Source organism: Centruroides vittatus, unplaced genomic scaffold, assembly GCF_030686945.1.
Source record: "Centruroides vittatus isolate TY-2023 unplaced genomic scaffold, ASM3068694v2 contig_439, whole genome shotgun sequence".
NCBI classification, from domain to species: Eukaryota; Metazoa; Arthropoda; class Arachnida; order Scorpiones; family Buthidae; genus Centruroides; species Centruroides vittatus.
The window spans coordinates 252,476-273,298 of record NW_027122239.1 but is presented as its reverse complement, the minus strand read 5'-3'; the positions used below and the strand labels follow the sequence as shown (position 1 = coordinate 273,298).

Here is a 20,823-nt window from a genome sequence, read left to right as displayed (position 1 = left end):
TATAAATTGTTTTGTAGTTAACCATGACATGAGATATGATAAGAGAAAAAACAGCCCAAATTATGGTGTATATAAGGAAAGCAAACATCATACTTTCAAGCAGGGTCATAAACAATACATTTGACACACAAAAAAATATTCTGTGCATTAACAGCCCAGTATATTTTTAAATATTGTAATTCCATTCCAAAATATTCTTTGGAACAAGTAGATCTGATTCATTGTTTCAAAAATCTGTTACATCCAGTTAAATCAGTCAATAAAATTGAGGATCAATAGTATTTTATTAAAATAAAATAAAACAAAAAAATATTTTTTTAATAATTTTTATTTGACCAATCATCTTTTTCTTCTAACCCAAATTTGCTGTCATTGTATTTTGAACTTATCTATGGTCTAAAAGAATCAATCATTTAGCCACAGTGTTCTAGAATTAACCATTAGACATACAAGTAATTTGAAGTGTAGAGTCTTTCTGGTCTGTTAGTCACAAACCTTTGTCTAAGTGAACAAGTATGCTGTGTTTTATTGGTTTCAAAACAATGTTCAAATCTTTAGGCTACACAAATTGTATTTATGTATATTTTATTATTTATGACATGATTTCTTTTCTAAATATTAATATTTAATCTTAATTGTATGATCTTGGCAAGATTTATCAGCTTAACAATAAAAAACAATGTTGTAAAAAGTGTAAATATACATAAATCTTGTAACACAGTAATTAGTGCAAAACTGTTATAAAAGAATAAGAACCAGTAAAACTAACAAAAATAAACAATTTTACTTTTATGACTTTAGGAAATATAATTTACATTAAAAACAGTAATAACTAAATACATAAACATCTTACAACTCATGATACATATGCCAAATAATGTACTGTACAGGACATGCATTTAATTTTCATCACTGCTAAGCACTATGTAATAAAAATGTTTTCATTTTTGCAGGATATTTTCACCTCCTGAATTTTTTTCTGCAGTATCTAGATTTGTTTACTTTTGCTTGCTAGAGCTTTGTAATGTTCATTATAGAAAGCTAAGCAGATACACAATCACCTGATAAATATTACTAATCAAATGTTAAAGCCAGATTTTTATTGGGCCTACTATGAGACTAATTAATCAATCAAATCTTAAGCAATTAGGACTAGGTCAGTACTTCCTATCCAATAAAATCCATCTTATCCATTGACAAATATATATATCACACTAACCTTATGAAGCTTTGCAAATATTTTTAATGTACCACGAATGTTTTTGGTCCACCTTACAACCACACCTGAAGAGGGTCCTATTCGAGAAAACCTTTTTCAGTGCAATTCCGTTCTATTCTGTTTTCAATATGTTCTAATTTTCCTTTTTGTATTTTTTTACTTTAAAAAGAAAAATTCAAAAGAAAATTAGAACACATCAGAAATGGAATAGAATGGAATTGCACCGAAAAAGGTTTTCTCTAATAGAACTACACCTGAAGAAGGTTGTAAGGTGAACCAAAAACGTTCATGATACATTAAAAATATTTGCAAAGCTTCGTAAGATTAGTGTGATATGTATATTTGCCTATCCAAAGTGATTCTGTAGTCCAAAGTGCAGTATCTGATTAATTAATTAGTTTCATGGTAGCCTGATATGGTCATAACATTTGATTTGAAGCATTCTTTTGAACTTTGTGCTCCTTTCAATAGAATCAACATTCAAAAATTAAGATTCTAATTGATTGGATAAGTTTATGCCTTCCTGTGTACTTTTTTAATGCAGAATTTAAAACTTCAATTCAGAGGATGATAGTACAAACGAAACTTCTGATTTGATTTACTATGATTCCATTTCTGCTAAATATTCTTTATCAGCTTTTTTTTCTATCAGTAATTCTTGAACATCTTCAGTAGTTATATCTTCAAAAATCTTCACCTTCCATTAGCTTAGCAAAGTTTTACTATTGCACAGATTTTGGTGGTTCAACCATATTTTCTGAATAAACTGATTCTAGCTATATATTTTTCTGACAAGCATTTCATGTTGACAGCTTTATTCTTTGAGCAATAAATCTACAATCTAATATATATGGTCACATTCAGCATATTAACAGGGTTTTCTCTGTACAAGTCAAAAACACACAACTAAGCCCAAACTACTATATTAATTAAATCATTTTATACCAAGCTATTTTGAGTTATATCCTGGCTAATTAAGAATTACATATCCAAAACAATAAGTCTTTTATAAAGTGTTACTGTCTTTAAAGTTAACACGCAATTGCCAGTCAGGCCAACCTTGTATATTTCTAAGGCTTACAAAAGGCTTTGTTCTTCTGGCACTCCAAAAGGAATTTAAATTTAGCCTTAGCCCTAGTCAGGGCTAGTCCCAGTTTTTTGTACAACTTAGCCATCATAGCTTGTACAGATTAAAATTAACTTCTTACCAAATTACTAGAACGAATACAATCAATCAAGAACCTTTAAAATTTAGTAAAAATTTTTAATAAAAACATCCCTAGTTATTATTGTTGATATATAGCTCAATATTATACAGCAGTTGCTATAGCTTTATTGTAATGTATCTGGTTTCATAAAATGTTTATATTTGACAATAATATTTTTATAAAAAATATGAAATTAATTTCTATATTAATATTTTTGCTGCCAAATGATGTAAAATTGCATTATTTGGATGTTGGAAGTTTTTGGTAAGTTGCATGCACATCTTTTTTGTTGTTGTTTATTTCTATGTGAAAGTGTAAGAAACATTATATTTTAATGATTAGTTTCATATTTTCCCAGGACATATTTAATTATAATGGTTTTTCATTATTTTGTCTTCAAGTAGATTCCAGTGACTCACTTTTGTGTCATCATATATAATTCCATAAATATTGTTTGCAATAAAATTTTTTTTATTCTTAATCTGTTTATAACAGTGACATACTTTATGAAAAAACAAATCAGCATACTCAGACACCTTATTTGGTTCCAGCAGACAGATTTAATGTAAAAATCAACCAAACCAACATTTTCGATTACTTTCTGAGATCTTTGTCTTTTTTTTTTTTGTGGTTTTAGGCCTTTTCACACTCAGTGAGCACTAAAAGACCAAAATCTTCATCAGGTTAATATACTGTTCTACAAATCAGCAATTTGATACATCTTTCTCTCTCAATGGCAGCAGTGAAAGTGTTAATTATGCATATTCAACTGCCATAATTTGAGATATTTTAATGTATGAAATTAAGTAAATAAAAACTATAAAAATTTAATTTTATAAGTTTCTTACTTTTCTAAATATAATATTAAATTTAAAATTGTGAAATTTCAGTTTTCACTATTTTCACACTGTGAATACAAAGAGTACTTTCCTCCTATGCCTGTCATGGGTTTGGTCAAGCCTACATTGGAGGTTGCCAGGTTGTGTGAGGAGCAAGACAGACTACCTATAAGAAACTCCTGAGGTCTCTAACCAGAACTCAACCTGTAAGCCCAGAGTGACAGGCTATCATCTTTACACACACAGCCATCAGGGCCATTATAATGTTTTGATTAAATATTTTCATAAAACAATTTATATTTTAAGCTGATTTAAAACTACGCACATGCATAATTACAAATATTTTAGATTTGCTATAAAACTTTAAATATAAAAATTGATAATTTCCACACCTTTTTTGAATATTTTAATTTTCTTCTCTACAATATAAAGCTAGTAATACATAACATGCTTGACTTTATAAATTTCTAAAGTTCTAGTCCAATAGTTAATTCTGCTGTATCATTTGATTATTAATATAATTTAAGCTTAATTTTCTGTATATCTCTATATTATAATAAATCTTAAAAACTGTTTTAATTTAACCACATCCTTAATTATTGCTACAAATCTTATACTGCATTTAAAGGTATTGATATGACATCCTGAAGTATTGATAAACTAAAAAGTTATTCATTCTAGTTTTAAGCAATATTGTGTCAAGATATCAATAATTGCTGGCAGCTATTCAGAAGATCTCTGACACCATTTCATAGAAAAATCAATTTAGTTTGCAATTATAGTTAACATTGTTATATTCTGCTTTTCACCAATAACAATAATATTAAATAATAAATGAAATATCTTAATAAACATTTTAAAATTATTAAGGTTGTTAATCATAACCAGTGATTTAATTATTTTTATAATTAATAATCACATCGGTGACCTTTGCTTTAAAAAAAGACACATTACTGATGTGATTTATTTACATTTTTTCAGTTTGGATTTCTTTCTTTTATTTTTATAATAATATCAGTATAGAAAAAAATGTTAATCATATGTTTATGTAACTTCTCTCCACTTTTTAAATTGATAAATATAAAAGGTATTTTTATACAAATTCAGAAAGATAAATTTTTAGATGGTTAATGCATTCATTAATTTGTCAAACACTAAACATTAGTGCTGTACATATTGTTTGAAGTTGTCATATTTACACACTAGTTATAAAGCTTAACAGAAATATTTGCTACTAACAATTAAAATATATTTATAACTTATTCCAATCTTTGATTAAAGATTTCATATTCAGACTTACAATATGCAGTATATTTTAATTTATAAATGGCTGAATTACTTAATGGACTTTTAACAATGGGATTTTAAAAAAAGAAAAATGAGTGACAACCTGTTATCTGTGTCAAAAACATTAGTGTTATTTTTTAAAAATCCCACCATTATAGGTACAGTACATAAAGTAATTCAGCTAAGTTACCACAGTGGCTACTACATCATCATCTTTTATAAACAATTTTATTTAAATTATTTTTAATAAAAAATTAATAGAGTTTGAATATTTAAAAACATAAAAATCATTAGAATACAATGCAAAAATCAAAATAGATACTGAAGTCCTTAATTCAAACATTTTCCTGATATCGATTAATGTCAACATGTAGATTTATCAGTTTCTAAAAAGATAAAAAGTATTGTAAACATTGACAATATATAGTAAAACATGTATTAAAAGAAGATACAACAAAACTTTCAAAAGCCAGGAAGTTATTTTAGTTTCATGATTGTTAAAATTGATTTTTGTATTTTAAATGTGTATAACTATTCAATGTCAAATAATATCAATCATTCAAAGCACAGAAAATATAAAATTAGTGTGTAGAAACACAGGAAGGTAAAAATTTAAGCTTTAGAATACAAAAATACAGTACATAATATGTAGTGATGACATATATCAAAAATCATAATGAGTAATTGTCTTTAGGTGTTAGAATTGTTATTTTCTATTATTATATTTGTATACTAGGATTTCTGATGTAGGAAAAAATTCCTGGAAAATTTCAAAACATTTTCTTGTCTGCAATTTCACAAAAAACAACTTGGTACTTTATAAAATTAAACTTATGAATCTAACCCAGAAAAGTGTTGAATTTTTTATAATTTTTAATTCCAGTATAATGAGTATTTTATCAACTATTTCTGTTGAGGTAAGTCAAACATGTTTTATTTATACCTAATACAGGTATGTACTGTACTTGCTATTGTATTAATAAAATACTGTACCTTCTGTGAAGTCTTTTACAGTTTACTGTGTATGACCTTTATATCACAAAACCTGTCTATCTCAAATTTTTCTCATTCTTGTGAGATTTGAGATATACATAAACAGTTGAACCTGTCTCTCTAAATACAATGTTTTTCAGCTGATATTTATATAGGAACAATTAATTTTAATATCACTATAGCAGTTTTAATAAAATGATGTGAAAAAATCTGGAGTTACATTCCAAAATACCAGTAACAATGTTAGAATCACATGTAGACATTTTGAAAAAGGTACAAAATGTAAATAAACAAGATTTGCATCTTGAATGTTGCTCATGCTGAGAGAGGCATCACATCATCTTGCCAATATCCCATAAAAGAACGTCTAAACATGCTTTTATTATATCATTAGCAATAGTCAGTCAATCATTATACAATTTACAGAAGTATCAGAGAAATTTTCTTAAAATGCATAGCAATATATTCCACATTTTTGTTTTAAATTTTTGTCTACTTTTTTTTTTAACAAATCTCTCTATTGTATGTCTTATTTACTAGGCCACATCATAAATGTACTGATAATGTTTAAGGTACAGCATACAAACTATATACATTACTACATATAAAGCAGCTGTTTGTTAACAATTACATTAATGATTTGCAAAGTAATCAGAAAACAATGTTTTAAGAATTTTCAAGTTTGATATGATAGTGTTTGATTGTTACTTATTTATAGTTTGTTACATATAGGCATTTTGTTGTTTTTGTAATGTTTTAAAAAACTGATTTAAGATTTTGGATTTTTTTCATATTTTTTTTCCAACTCTCTGTCCTGCAGACACCAAAGGTGACTTTATTCCATGCCCATTGTGGGTTCAACCAGTAGTAAAGGATGATGCCCCATATATCCAGGACAGAATACTCATGAAATTCCTGAGGTTGTTCACCTAAATTCAATCCCAGGTCTCCAGAGTGGAAAGCTAACACTGTCTCGGACATCCAGATGCCAATCTTTTGGATTGTGTTGAAACAATCTTTTTCTATATAGAATAATGGAAAATAGGCTCCTAATTATAGTTTTTACAGGAAACATTTGATATTAAAATGCAGAATGATTGTATAATATCATCTTTATATGCAGACCATATAATAACCTTATATGATTAAAATGACTATAAACTAAGTACAAAGACCAAGTAAATAAAAAACAGCCATAAGCAATAATAGAGTTATTAATTTTCCCTTTTGAGTCAGTTCATTCACCACACAATTATCTTCCTCTTCAGGCATCTTGTTAGTTAAACACTTTGTTTGCATTTAATATAAGTTCATATTCACATGTTTTTGTTATATGTAATTAATAATAATTGTATGGATAAACTAGTAACTAGTTAATCTACCAAATTAATCCACATACCTTTAACAGTGAGTGAAGTTAAAGAAACGCTGTAGTAATAGTATTGAAAAATAGAAATTATATTTATTGTTTTATTTATTTTAATTTATGTGTAAATATGAATTTTCTCTAACTAATTTCTATTTATTTTAAAACTTGCCACAACAAATCAGTGATGAACAGAATTAAAAATTTGAACAATACAATTAAAAAGCACATTTACTTGATAGGAAAAGACTTACATTCGATGGCATTAGTGGTGTTTGCAACAGAATCTGAGACAGAGGTACAATGGGAAAAGGATAGTATTATCCATCTGGTGCATGACTTCATGGACTTATCAATTTCAATTTTTTTCTAAAACTCAAAGTCATTGAAACAAGGCACATATATTGATTTCAAAGAAGCTAAAGATCTTTCCAATGCATGGAGATCAGTTTGTAAGGTGTTGTAGTGTGAATACGAGACTCCACATAAAATCACAGTGGTATCTATGGTTTGGGTTATCTGTGTTCTCTTAAAATTTAAGTATTTGTTTTTTGGCAATTGTATTTTACTCAAGTGTTGATTTGTTTCTTTAATAGGATATAAATGTGTTTTGTAACAGGAAATTAAAAATTTTTGTAAAAGTATGAATTCCATTAAATTCACACTGATAGACTGTAAATAACACCACCAAAACCTTCAAAATACACCAGCAAATATAATTTAATATAAATACATTACAACAAACATTTTCGATCCCAAAAGGATCTGCATCAGGTCAAAAATGATAAAACTGTATTCCATTTTAATTTTTGAAAAGCAGTGTGCTTTTCAAAAATTTTTGTAATGTTTTGTCTGTTCATTAAGTTTAAGCACATGGAATGTATGTTCTAATTTGTATATCAGTCAAAAATATCATCCAACTATTTAAATTATTAGTCATAACAAATTTAGGTTTGATGAAAGATTTGTATTAACTATACAAGACTTGAAAAATATGTTCATCTATAACATATAAAAACACAAAAACTTAATAAAGAAATTTCAATTAACAGAAAACTAAAATGAAAATTATGCTTTATTATCCTAAGATATTAATTTAATATAACTGAAAAAAATAAAACAAATATCTAAATAATTTATAAAATTTGAGTGATTTTTAGTTTTATTTTTCACTCAGCAACACTAAAAAGAAATTTTAAAAATGTTAAATTTCTTTTTAGTGTTTTTAAATAGTTTTAAATTTCTTCTTATTAACAATTACTTATGCATTAATTTAATTACAAAATTGAAAATTGTTAAGATTACTTACATTCCAAGTTGTTTTTAAATGTCCTTTTCAATATTATTTTATTCTTTTATCTGAAGATATGATAATTTTATGAAAATATCTAGTAAATAAATTATTTAATTTTGTCTATTTGTTTTAAATAAAATTATTTAATTCATATAACAGTGTTTTCTAACAGCTATAACAACTGTATTTTCACAAACAAAACTAGAGAATCACTGACAAGTGATTTAGAAACAGATTCTGGCTGTGCCAAGAATAGAGTTTGTATTATCCGTCAGGCTAAGTGACTATGACTGCACTGCATAAATTGATTGCTATGAATATGACTGAGAATTTCATGCTCAATATCCTTACCAATATTTTGCATAAATCAATAACAACAATATATACATTTCTGTTGGGATATTGAAATTTTTCTCAGTCACAAGAATATAAATTATTCATATTAATTATAAGAATAATTTATATTTTATTTTGAAAACTTTTTTAAAAAGATTCAATGCCAATAAATTACAGAGAAACCAAATTTAACAGACATTATATTGTAACAATATGCACTATACAAATCATGATATAAACAGATAAATACCACAATTAAACAAAAACATAACTGTTTTCATTGTTTTATATGAGTTGTTTTTTAATGAATCAAAATTTATTTTGGACTTTTTAAAATATAAAACACTGATACAAATATGGATTTGCAAGAGTTAACAGTAATTTAAACTCTTAATACAAGATGTCTTTTCATTACAAAAGAAAATAAATTTTATAGAAATTAATTCCTTCTCAGTATTGTAATAATTCTATAAATTTACAATTAGTCAAACTAACATATTTAAGTTAATCTGATTAAGGAAAAGTAGGCCTACTAATAAAAGAAAAGAATAGAAAAAAATGCAGGGTTAACTAATTAAATGACTTGTGTTACAGCATTACTTCTCAAAAACTTACAATAAAAGTAAATCTAAAATCTTAATAATTTGCACTTGACCATTTACACAATCAACAACAACAGAGAAAATATGTACAAGGTAGCTTCAAAAAGTCTCCAGAATTAGTTTATTACTCAAAAGTATGTGTACAATTAACAAATCAAGCAATGTGTCCTTCAAAGTATTTGTTCCAGCAAACACATGCTTTTGCCAATGCTGGTATAGCTGCTAAAAACATTCTTGGAAGCTGTCTCTCAACAGTGTCTGCAATGCAGATGTCACACATTATATAACCTCATCTTCATTCTTGAAATGGCATCTTACAAGAAGATAGGGAACCAGGGGAAGAGTAGTGGGTACTGGGAGAAGAGGTAGAAATTGCATGAGGTCCACTATGAGCAATTCATAGCAACATGTGTTGGCAAACATGATGCATGTTCAATTGATCATGCAGGATGGAATGACAACTTCCAACCGAAATTTTTGCCATCTTGGAGATCTCAATTTACTGCCATCTGTCTGACCTCATAATCTTGTGCACAACCAACACTTTCTCCTCAGACATTGCTGTTGACAGACGAGCATTTCGCAAATCATCAGCAATACTTTCTTGTCTCTCACGAAAGCATTTTTGACAGTCAAACTTCAGAATGTTTCATGGCAGATTCAACATAGACATCCTGAAGCATCTTCAAGGTCTCAGAAGGATCACCCCAATAACACACAAAATTTGATATTTGTACATTGTTCTTCCAGACATTTTCATTAGACTCTGTTTCATGTCATCTCACCAACACAACCTTCAGTAAATGGTAACTGTTGTCATCTTTGCAGCAAGTATGGATTTCTTTGAACATATTTCTCTATTCCTGACATGTGTAACTAAGACATATACTACATGTTCTTTTCATTGCCTTTAATTGACTAACCCAGCATAACTCTGGAAACTTTTTGAAGCTACCTTGTATATGATAATAGCTAATTTGTTTCATTATTTTTTAACAGTATTTCTTTCTTTTTTAAAATATATTTCTTGTTAGTATCAGAATCCTAGCAATATATATCTGAAAAGTAAGATATTTGATTAATGGACAAGCATAAAGTTTCTCAAGTTCTAATCATAACTATAGATATTTGGAAAAACAAGAAATTTATATAATCAAAATGCTTACTGTAAATTAAATATTTTCAGATACAATTTTCAAACTTCATATTTTTTCTATAAACATATAGTAAACCAAGTCCAAAGTATATATTAACAATCAAATGATAATGCTAATTTCATCATCTTGTATTACAAAATGGCAACTTAATCACCTATGTTTAGTTCAAATTATATAATATCAATATATTTACTATGAATCCTGTATCACCATTTGTAATTTGGATTATTTATGTTTTTTGAAAATCTTTTCAAAATGCAGCATCATTTAGGACAATTATAACTCCTTAAACTACTGACAAACAAAAATTATTAACTCAAGTACTTATTTAACAACATTAAATGATATTTTAATATTCAGGAATTAATTAATTACTATTAGTTATATTCCAGTCAAAGGTTACTTGCAAATTGTGTTGCAATTCAACTCTCATTTTAAACAAATGTTTTTTCATATGTTTCTAATATTATAATTTAAATTAATGTTGTCAACACATAAAACATATTTAATGATCTGTAAATTTGGATATAGGTAAACAACTTTATTAACCCAATTTTAATCTAGAGATTGTAATACAGTTAAGGTTTGATAATTATTTAATTATAATACTATTAATTTATGTAATGATCAGTTATAATAATATTTAATAAAAATATGCATGCATACTATTCTATATTCTGATGGAAACAAATTATACCACTGTAATATGATATATAATTGTTGAGATGTTCCATTTTTTTCTTACATATGACAGGATAAGTTCTCTCTTTCAGTTACGGCCTCTTTTATTAAATGAAAACAAAATAATAACACAGTAATAATAATATTTTAGTAATATGAAAAAATAATACACAAAGATAAAATAAATTAGATTTATTATTTCAGAAGAATATCAAAGTTTTTATCAATAAAATTTATTTTTATTTAATAATGATAAAAGCAATAAGGAAAAACTGATTTAAAATTTGAGATTACAGACTTAATTCTAATGGAAGTATAAGGCAATGTAAAGGAAATACATTTATAGTTTTCCTTTTATAGTCCTACAGTTCATTTTTAAAGCTAAATTCATTCTGTTAATATATTTTTAAAAATATATATTTTTTCTATTTTAAATAAACAGTATTTTGTAACACATTTTGATCCTTTGATGCTGTTTAAACAAACAAAAATAATAAAAAAGGTAAATTTTAACAAATTAAGAAGTCTTATTTAATTAACATGAATATGCTTGAAAACATTAGTGTCAAATAAATAACACTTCTTAATTTGTTAAAATTTTTGTTTGATATTTAAATGTATTATTTATTGTAATTATATGTAGATTTATAAATCATTATCATCAATATAGAAATGGTGATGCCAAAGATCTTTTGCAATGCTCTTAATAAAATACAGAATATTGAGTGCAGTTACATACTTATTTTCACTTTAAAAAAGTTAATAAATGTATTATATATATTAGGCTACTTAATAAACATTGATGTTGACTTTTTTGACTTTTCTGTTTCTTTTGAAAACTGGAGAGAGGCTGCCAGATATCCAAAATAAATTTTTTAAATACAGAATCAAAATATATGAAGTTTATTTCTCAAAAACCCCAAAATAACATTCTTACATTAAAAATTCATTTGTAACTTTGCTTGGTTGTAACAATAATGTTAAAGAACAGATTAAACAAAATATAAAATGCTTATATGCAGAATTACATTGTTCAATAGTGTATAATGCATATTTGATTCAAGGAAAGGTTTATATATATTATTAAAAACAATTTATAGGTTGCTTATAAAATTGCTTATTTTACATAATCTTTTGATTAATATCATCACATGGAATTATGTTCTATTAGTCATAATTTATTAACTGATTCATTAATTATTGAAAGTACTTTTAGTCACATATTTTTGAATTCTCTTTAAATATATATAGATCTATTATTAATAAAACCATTATTACAATTTGAAACATTTAACACAGCTAGTAAATATTTCTACAATTTCTTTTAAATGAATATGTTATCCAATTTCATATCACCACCTACACAGGAAAAGCTTATCAGAATATCAAATTATTCCAAGGTATAAGAATAACAATAAGAGTAGAATTTAAAAAGATACAGAAATGTTTTATTACTTTGTATTACATATGAAAATTATCAAAATTTCATCTTACAAAGATATTTTCTTCATTATATTTTTTTTTATTTATATTGCATTATTCTAAGATCTTTACAAGAAAGGAATTATATATATATTTTTTAAATAATGCCCTTTCAATGTACTTTTTTTTTTATCTCTACTGTTAAGAAATTGCATAATATTGAGTTCCATTGAGAAATATTTTAAAAGTATAGATTAAGTAATATTTGGTCAGACATTCTTTAAATAAATGATATCAATAAATAGCATACACAAATGTATTATCAGAAAACAAGTTTCACCTATTAATCTTTTTTTTAAAAAAAAAAATCTATAAGTTTATTTAAAAATTGTATTATATAAATTTAATTTAGATATATTTCATAATTTTTTTTATTTGCTATCACTATCATTGTATTTATTTTTGTATAAAATTACACAAATCTATCGTGATTTAATAGCACTGCGTTTTTAACAGTGTTTAAGAGGGTTGAAAACGTACTGAAGTTAATATATGTTAATTGAAGTTAAAGGTTAGTGTTTAATGATGATTTAATAATAAATCATTTCTCGTTGATATTTTGAATTATTTGGTCTACAGCATCAAAAAAAATATTGTACCAGTACATCATATATCTTCAAATACAATAGCCGATTTAGAAAATGATATTTAATAATTGTCAGAGAAGATAAAGATCAACTGCCTGGAGCCATATTCAAACTGCCAACCAAAGAAACTGTCTTAAGCCTTTTGCCAGCTGATTCTGATTTATCATTAATTTAGAAAACTCAAAACATTTATCAATAATTATAAACATGTACACATGCACAAACATTACTCAAATAAAACAATTAATTAAAGACATAAAAACCATTAAAATGTTGAAATCTGGAATAAACTGTAGAAGATTTTATTGGAGTCTGCCAAGTATTTTTGTAATACTATCTATTACAACATCTGTCTTGCTTCAATATAGCTTATAAACTATAAACAGTTTTCAGACAAAATGAAAATATCATCCAAGTGCATCTGTTTTTCTTCATCATCATAAAATAAATGATTCACATAATATGTCATTTATATATTTTAATTATGAGATTATAATGAAAACACAATAAATTTATTTTTATTTGATTCAAAATTTATTTTTTACTTCAACTGATTAAAGAATTTCTCAATATCAGTTTCTTATGTAGTGTTATTAAATATTTTGTAATTGATATATACAAGATTTATATATATTTTACTTCATCTGTTAATATTTAAAACTCCTTTCAGAATTATTCAAGACATTTTAATTATATCATCTCTTACCCTGTAATTTAAAATCATTAACTTCTTTAAAAATTTACATTTCCACCACCTACACAATTATTAACACTTCCTAATAACTGAATAATGCAAACCATCCTTGATGAAATCAATGCGATTTGTTTTAATAATTTCTACATTTATTTTCTTCAAAATACAAAAGAAAATGTAAAATTTTCGTAATGATCCTATTGGTTGTCGATAAGTTTTATCGATCAGCTCACCACTATTAATTTTTCAAAACGTGAGATAAAATATTCATCAAACTTAATCAAAAAGCCAGCATCTATTTTAAAATTTATTAAATTTTTATATATTTTCCTCAAATTCATTTATTCCCCTAAAAAATTTGATTCTAGAAGCATAACAAAAAATAAAAATAAATAAACCTTTACTTACAATTTAATAAATTTTAACTTAATTAAAACAATTAATCATTTACTCTATAAGCAATAAACCAATGAATCAATAACTCAATAATACAAGTTCTTATACTTAATTTAAAGAGAATAACCGACAGAATTTTTCTACTTTTAAAACTTCATTTTTAATTTAATATTTTTAGAATTACAGAAAGATTGAAATCCTCCTCTAATTTTAACTTCGTATCTTAATCCCCTTAGTAACAGTTTATAAAACACGATCATTGCAAGAGCATCCCCTTAGTAACACACTTTAAAAAGCTTCTCACAAAAAAAAAAAATAAACAACAATATCCTTAATAGGAATAAGGTCAATGGTGCATCGTATCTTTGTAGGGCCCGGGCAAATTTAAATTAGGGGCCCCCGCATAGCATTTTGACTTTGGACATTTTCATTCAGCCGAAATATTTTCTCGTAAAAGATCGGTTCGGGGGCCCCAAATTGCCCATAGCCACCTAATAATGCAATACTAAGGTAGGGAATACACCATATAAAAACACAAACCACAATAAACAAAATAAACCTTACTGTCAAAAATAGTCCTTGACCCCTTTTAGTAACAATATTTGGCAGGAACAAGAACTGAAGAAAAAAAATTTAATCCTGCATCAACCTTTAACCTTAAAAAAGCAAGTGACGTGATAGACAAACAATTATTGGGTAGGTGTCACTTATAGGTAATTTACACGTATATAAACACACGAGTAGATGACCTAAAAGTAACATCTACCAATTGTTATAGGAGGAAGTGACTTATAGTTTTTTCCCTTTCATTATTAAATACAATTTAAGTGAAACTGATTTTTTAATGCTCTCTCCTCCACGTAATTTCACACGACAATCGGTTGCTAAGGGTAGACATTATGTAGTTACTTGAAAACAACTGTGTATATAATATCTGTCATTATTATTGATCAAGTGAAATTTACATTGTCCCGTTAAGCCTAACAACAAATGATCAAAACACATAATTGTGTGTACAATACACACGTAACACTAAACTTACCTTTTCTTTACGTGTTATAGATGTTCTTTAATTCAAATATTACGGTTAAAAAAAAGGAGTAAACGTACAATCCCTGTTTATTTTCCATCGAAAGCTTCGATCATCAAAAAAGCAGCCGACCGTCCAGCGACTGAGTGACAAAAAAACTGACCGGTTATTGGTAGGTTTGAAAGTAATTCGCCAATAGCGTCTCTCGTTACATTAATGCCATAATTACGTCATCAATGGAAGGATGGGCGCTAGGTGACGCCCTGAGTTGTTTGTATTTGTTTTTTTTTTATTTCGGTTTCTTTTTCTTTTCTTTTTTTTTAATTCTTCCTTTAAAAATGGTTCGTATTTTTAAAACGAGTTTTAATCGATTCGGATTAAATTATTTATTTATTTTTTGAGCAATTTTATGTTATTTAATCCGCATTTATAAAAATAGAAAGTAATAAAATGGTTTGTAAATTGCGTGTGATCATTTTTTTGTTTTCCATTCATGAATAGTCATTTAACAATTGATACGGAGTTAATGAGTGACTACAAAATTATTTAAATACCTTTTGTTAAAAAGTTAATGCATTGTTAAATTTAATATAAATATATAAACTTAACCCACATTTTATTTTATTTTCTTTTTAATTTAAAAATGAGAAATTCACATAAACGATCGCCGGAATAATTACTTTTGAGAATGGCTGCGTGTGTGATTAACATCAAATTTACGCGATAGGATCGTTTGTATTTATAAAAAAAGGAAACAAAAACACTTTTAAAGTCTAATATCCTACTATATAGATCCTAATTTTCCTTTTTAAAACAAGGTAAACAGGATAATTTGCTTGAATATTGTATTTTATAGTACGAAAGAATCCATTCTCGAAAATTATATGTACCATTCGCATATGAAATTGAGAGATTTATCTTTATTGTCTGTGGCAATTCCGCCAAAAAGGAGGAGGAGGAAAGTATTTTATAGTAAAATGAAACCAGTAAAATATTTATTTCTTTAAATTTAATAAAGTTAAACATTCATGAACCGGGTCAGACAATACAGGAAAGGTTCCAGTTTCATAGGCCAGTGCACCTCCGCTGAAAATACAATGGCAAACCTAACAGATATGCATTTAAAATTAAAATAACGTAAATTCTGAAGACATAAGAATTTAATTAAGTAGAAAGTCTAAACTGTACATTCGCACTTTCAGTATATTAACAACAACTGAACTATTCAAAAGATTATTGAATGAATCAGACTATTGGAGCGATTACCTTTCATGAATAATTTTTAAAAAGGAAATAATAATTTTAAAATATTTTTATATTGATTTGAAAGTTGCACCGGCGATATATACCAAAATAATTATAAGTCACGTATGAATGGAGATAAGCAAAAAGCTTAGCATTAAATTATTCTTCACGTATCTAATTTTTATTATTTCATCATTTATTTTTTAATGGCCTAGAACTTATAACCGTGACCGGACTAACAAACCGAACTGACTTTTATCTATTATCAATGGAATGTACGTGGAATAAATAAATAAAAAAATAAAACAAAATTGTGTCTAACCAGTTGACGTTTACACTACAACAAATGCTACTACAGTAACAAAAAAAAAAATCAGATTGTTTCACTTCTTATCTAATACTTATGTAAATTTTAGTGTAATCTAACCCAAAAATAGTTAAATTACTTCAGAATATATTGATTGATTATGTGTACATTTTTATATTGAATGTACACATCCAAGTACATGTGGTATATATTTTTAAAACCTTAAAACCTAGTTAGAAAATAATTTTTTTTTTATGGACGAACAAATTGTAAATAAATGATATAATGTATTGTCTGATAATAACAGGAATGCCATTCATCAATTGCAGTGAGGCACCGTACAGTAAGTCAAATAAACCAACCTCCGCACTAGGATAAGTATTAGTCACCACTAGAAAGACATTACGTATATGCAAAACCATGCTACCTGTCTAGCCACACCTTTATTTCATAAATTAAAATTGTAAGCGAGTTCCTCCACAAAGAAAAAAGAAAGAAAATATATGTATATGTATATATATATATATATATAATCCTTACTACAAGATATCTACGAACCCGTTACACGTAATATGTCGTAATCATAATTTTATGAGTGTTTTTGAATGAGGAAATTACTTTTTTTTTTATTTTTTATTTATAAGGTCAACGTTCAATAATTGTAAAATGGATTGAAATTTTAGGGAGGAAATAAAAAGAAAATGTAACTTTATTCTAAAAATTCTAAATAGTTATCAGGGTGAATCGAATTTTTTAAATTTTTAGAGGAATTTTTGTATATAAAATATTTATAAATTTAGTTCGTAATTTAATATTAAACAGTTCATAAAGGGTTTTAATGGATAATTCATGTGTTACTAAACATTAATAGAACAGTCCATACAGTCTCGTAAACTATTAACTAGCAGTTCATGCAAACTATAAATTCACAAATTAATAGCTCTGGCTATTCACATAGAAAATTAATGATTCTATAGAATTGTTTATAACTGCATGTATGATACAGCATTCAACGCATTTTAAGCTCTTATAAAAGGGGTCGAGCATTAATTACAGATATAACTGTGATCCTTGCCTGTTATGTACAGTGATGTGCTTTTAGCAAACCCCTTTTCTTTAATTACGTGTATAATAGCTCATGTTCTCTCCGCCATTGAAAAAATGACGTAAGTACTTACGTAACTAATGATGATAGTAAATACGCTTCTAAGAAAAAATTCGTTGTAACATTAATACCGCTAAAATAGTTTACGTTGACAATTCCTCGATCTCCTCCCTCCCCATCGTGCACAATAATGTATTTTCGTGACTCCCCTTAAACTGTACACGTAATTAATGCGCAGCCCAAATTTTTGGGTGATGCATGCATTAGTGAATAATTCACACACTATTTTACAAAATATTGTATAAGAAACGTAGAAAAACCTTCTATCTTATGTCCTCTGCAAGTTTTTATATTTAAAAATACGTTTTAAATAAAATTTAATTCGTAAAGATGATAACATAATACGAATTAATCGAACATAGAAAGAATTATCCAGCATCATCATCGAATCCATCTTTAAAAACACCTTATCTAATAACCCGAAAGCAAATTTCTCAGTTAGAAATAACATTATTTTAACACATCATCATCATTAAATGAAAAGTTTATTAAAATTCTAAATTAAATAGCATATTAAAGATAAATAAGAGCATAACATAGCACATATACCTTTATTAGCATCTTCTCCAACTTTCGCATCGGTATGTTCATCATGTACAATTTTAAACCACCAAGACATATTTATAAATGGAAAAGTTACTTTTACAACTTAAACTAATTTACAGTTTCCTCATCTAATAAATATTTATATCGTTTGGATGCCATTTATCGCATTAGACATATAAACACGTGTGGCAGATAGCAGGCAGATGTCTTAAGTTCTTAAATTTCTTCGATAATTTTCCATTAATAACATTTAAACTCTCGACCAAATATTCGATTCATCACGTAAGAAGGACACGATTTTTCTTGTAAGTCTATAACATCCGATAAATGCCACGCAAAATATTTATATAGATAAATAAATAATAGAAACTGCATGCTGCAGTTGAGACTTCGTCATTTATTTATTGTATAAAGTTGATTAAATTATCTAGCTGTGGGCTTATGTTATTTTTGGAAAGACCAGAAAACTTTAAACATGGTTTTTTCGTGCAAAAATTAAAAAATAAAATAAAATAAACGGATATTTGATGATTAATATTGTGTGGATAGTTCCTCACATTCAGGATTTTTATGTTAAAAGTCTATTAAATTGAAGGAAATTAAACATCCTTTAGGATACTTTCACAATTACTTAATGTACATAATTTCCCGTTTTTCTATAAAAGGAAATAATAAAATTATTAATTATAATATTAAAAAAAATTTATTCTGTAATAATTATTTTTTTAATCCTTTTTTTAAACATGAAACATTGTTTAAAATTTAAATTTTTGAAAATAGCCAATCACAATTAATTCTTTAAAAATTAATTTATTAAATTTAAAATTATTAAAATCAATAAATAAAATTTAAACCTGATTAAATCTTAAAAATAGAATCATAGAAATTTAATCAAAGATTTTTAATATAAAATAATTTGTATTAATTTCAAAAATTTGAATTTTTAAACTGAATAAATCAGTTTGAATCAACCAGATTTAAACGTTTAAATGTATATTTAAAAAAATCAATGTTGTCATGCTGGGAAGTCACATTTACAGGAAAATCTCTTTAATTAAACGATATACAGCAAATATTTGAACAGTTTAAAAGCTCTTCGTGCTTAAATCAATTAAATAAACAACTTTTTTTAAAGCAGAATATTGTGTATAAACAGCGATTCTGGGATCTTAACCTTTAAACGAAATGGATTTATACAGTTGATGATAAAGAAAAGAAACTTTGTTAAAACAATTTATTACACAATAATAAAAATCATATAAAGTAAACAAATATTTTATAAACAAAATGAGTTTAATAATTACTGAAAATAAAAAGAGAAAGAAGAGAGGGAGAAAATTTAAAGTATCACATGACAAGAATCACCTAAGTCTATCATTCAAGCTTTGATTCTATTTATAAAAAGACTTATCAGCACCTCAGATGTTAGAATGACTCAATCATCCATCTGGCAAAATGACCTCTAAATGTCAACATAAATATCTAATAAATAAAATGTAAAAAAAAAGGAGTAGATACTACGATTAAATGTTGATACTAAGAAAATGCTGGTTGATATCAATGGAGAACATTTCCCTTATCAACCCTCTTAGTTTAAGAAGTGCTTTTAAATATATATATATTTTTTTAATTTCAAAGATTTAAAAATAAATGTTTAAATTTTAAATTTAATTAAAAATATACAGGCCTATTATATAATTTAATAAAAAAAAGAAAAACTTTTAGATGAAAGCTCTAATTATATATTTTTTTTTAAAAAGAAATTTACCACACGAATAAATTTATGCATAAAACTTTTTACACGCTCTTATTTAATTGTTGAAGTTATTTATTTTTTCCGAGCCACTGCACTTTTTATGCTAAAACTTTCCGCCACTGCAAAAAACACAGTCTTCACTTTACTTTTTTATTTTATAAAAATTGCACTTTTAAATATATATTTTATATTAATTTTTAAAATAATATATTTAATTCTAACTTAAAAAATGTTTTTTTTTTCAATTTATTTTTAATCATTAAAAGTAACTTAATTATAATGTAAGACTTAAATTAGTTAACTTTTATACTTAATAATAATAAAAAAAAATACAAATTTTCTACTTCCAATTACAGAATTTTCAATATAAAATTTTTATATACATTAAACTTAATGAGTTTTAATTGAAATTCTTGTTCCACATCAATTATTAATATAACAATTACAGTTTATATTCGCAACTTTAATAATTAATGCCTTAATTAGTAAAGAGTTCTTTATATTTAAATATTTACTTGAAGAAATGCATCATTAGTAACACAATTATCTTTTTTTTTGTAATTTTTATATAACATATTTAAGAGCTTCAATAACCAGTTATTATTAGGGAACTGTACTCCGACATTCTTTAAA

At 26.0% G+C, this 20,823-nt stretch overlaps 1 protein-coding gene across 6 annotated transcripts in view; it reads right to left on the bottom strand.

Moving 5' to 3' along the window:
• The window catches only part of LOC136976992 (rho guanine nucleotide exchange factor 10-like protein), an 81,778-nt gene extending 63,133 nt beyond the window's left edge, over positions 1 to 18,645 (bottom strand). For 3 of the 6 annotated variants that reach the window (XM_067272394.1, XM_067272398.1, XM_067272399.1), the window contains exon 1: positions 15,184 to 15,348. The gene's annotated coding sequence lies outside the window, so the exon portion shown is untranslated. Of the gene's footprint in view, positions 1 to 14,705; positions 14,760 to 15,179; positions 15,386 to 18,437 lie in introns of those variants that run through there. The other 3 variants (XM_067272395.1, XM_067272397.1, XM_067272396.1) reach the window with 3 other exon arrangements.
• Between the last annotated feature and the right edge of the window lie 2,178 nt (positions 18,646 to 20,823).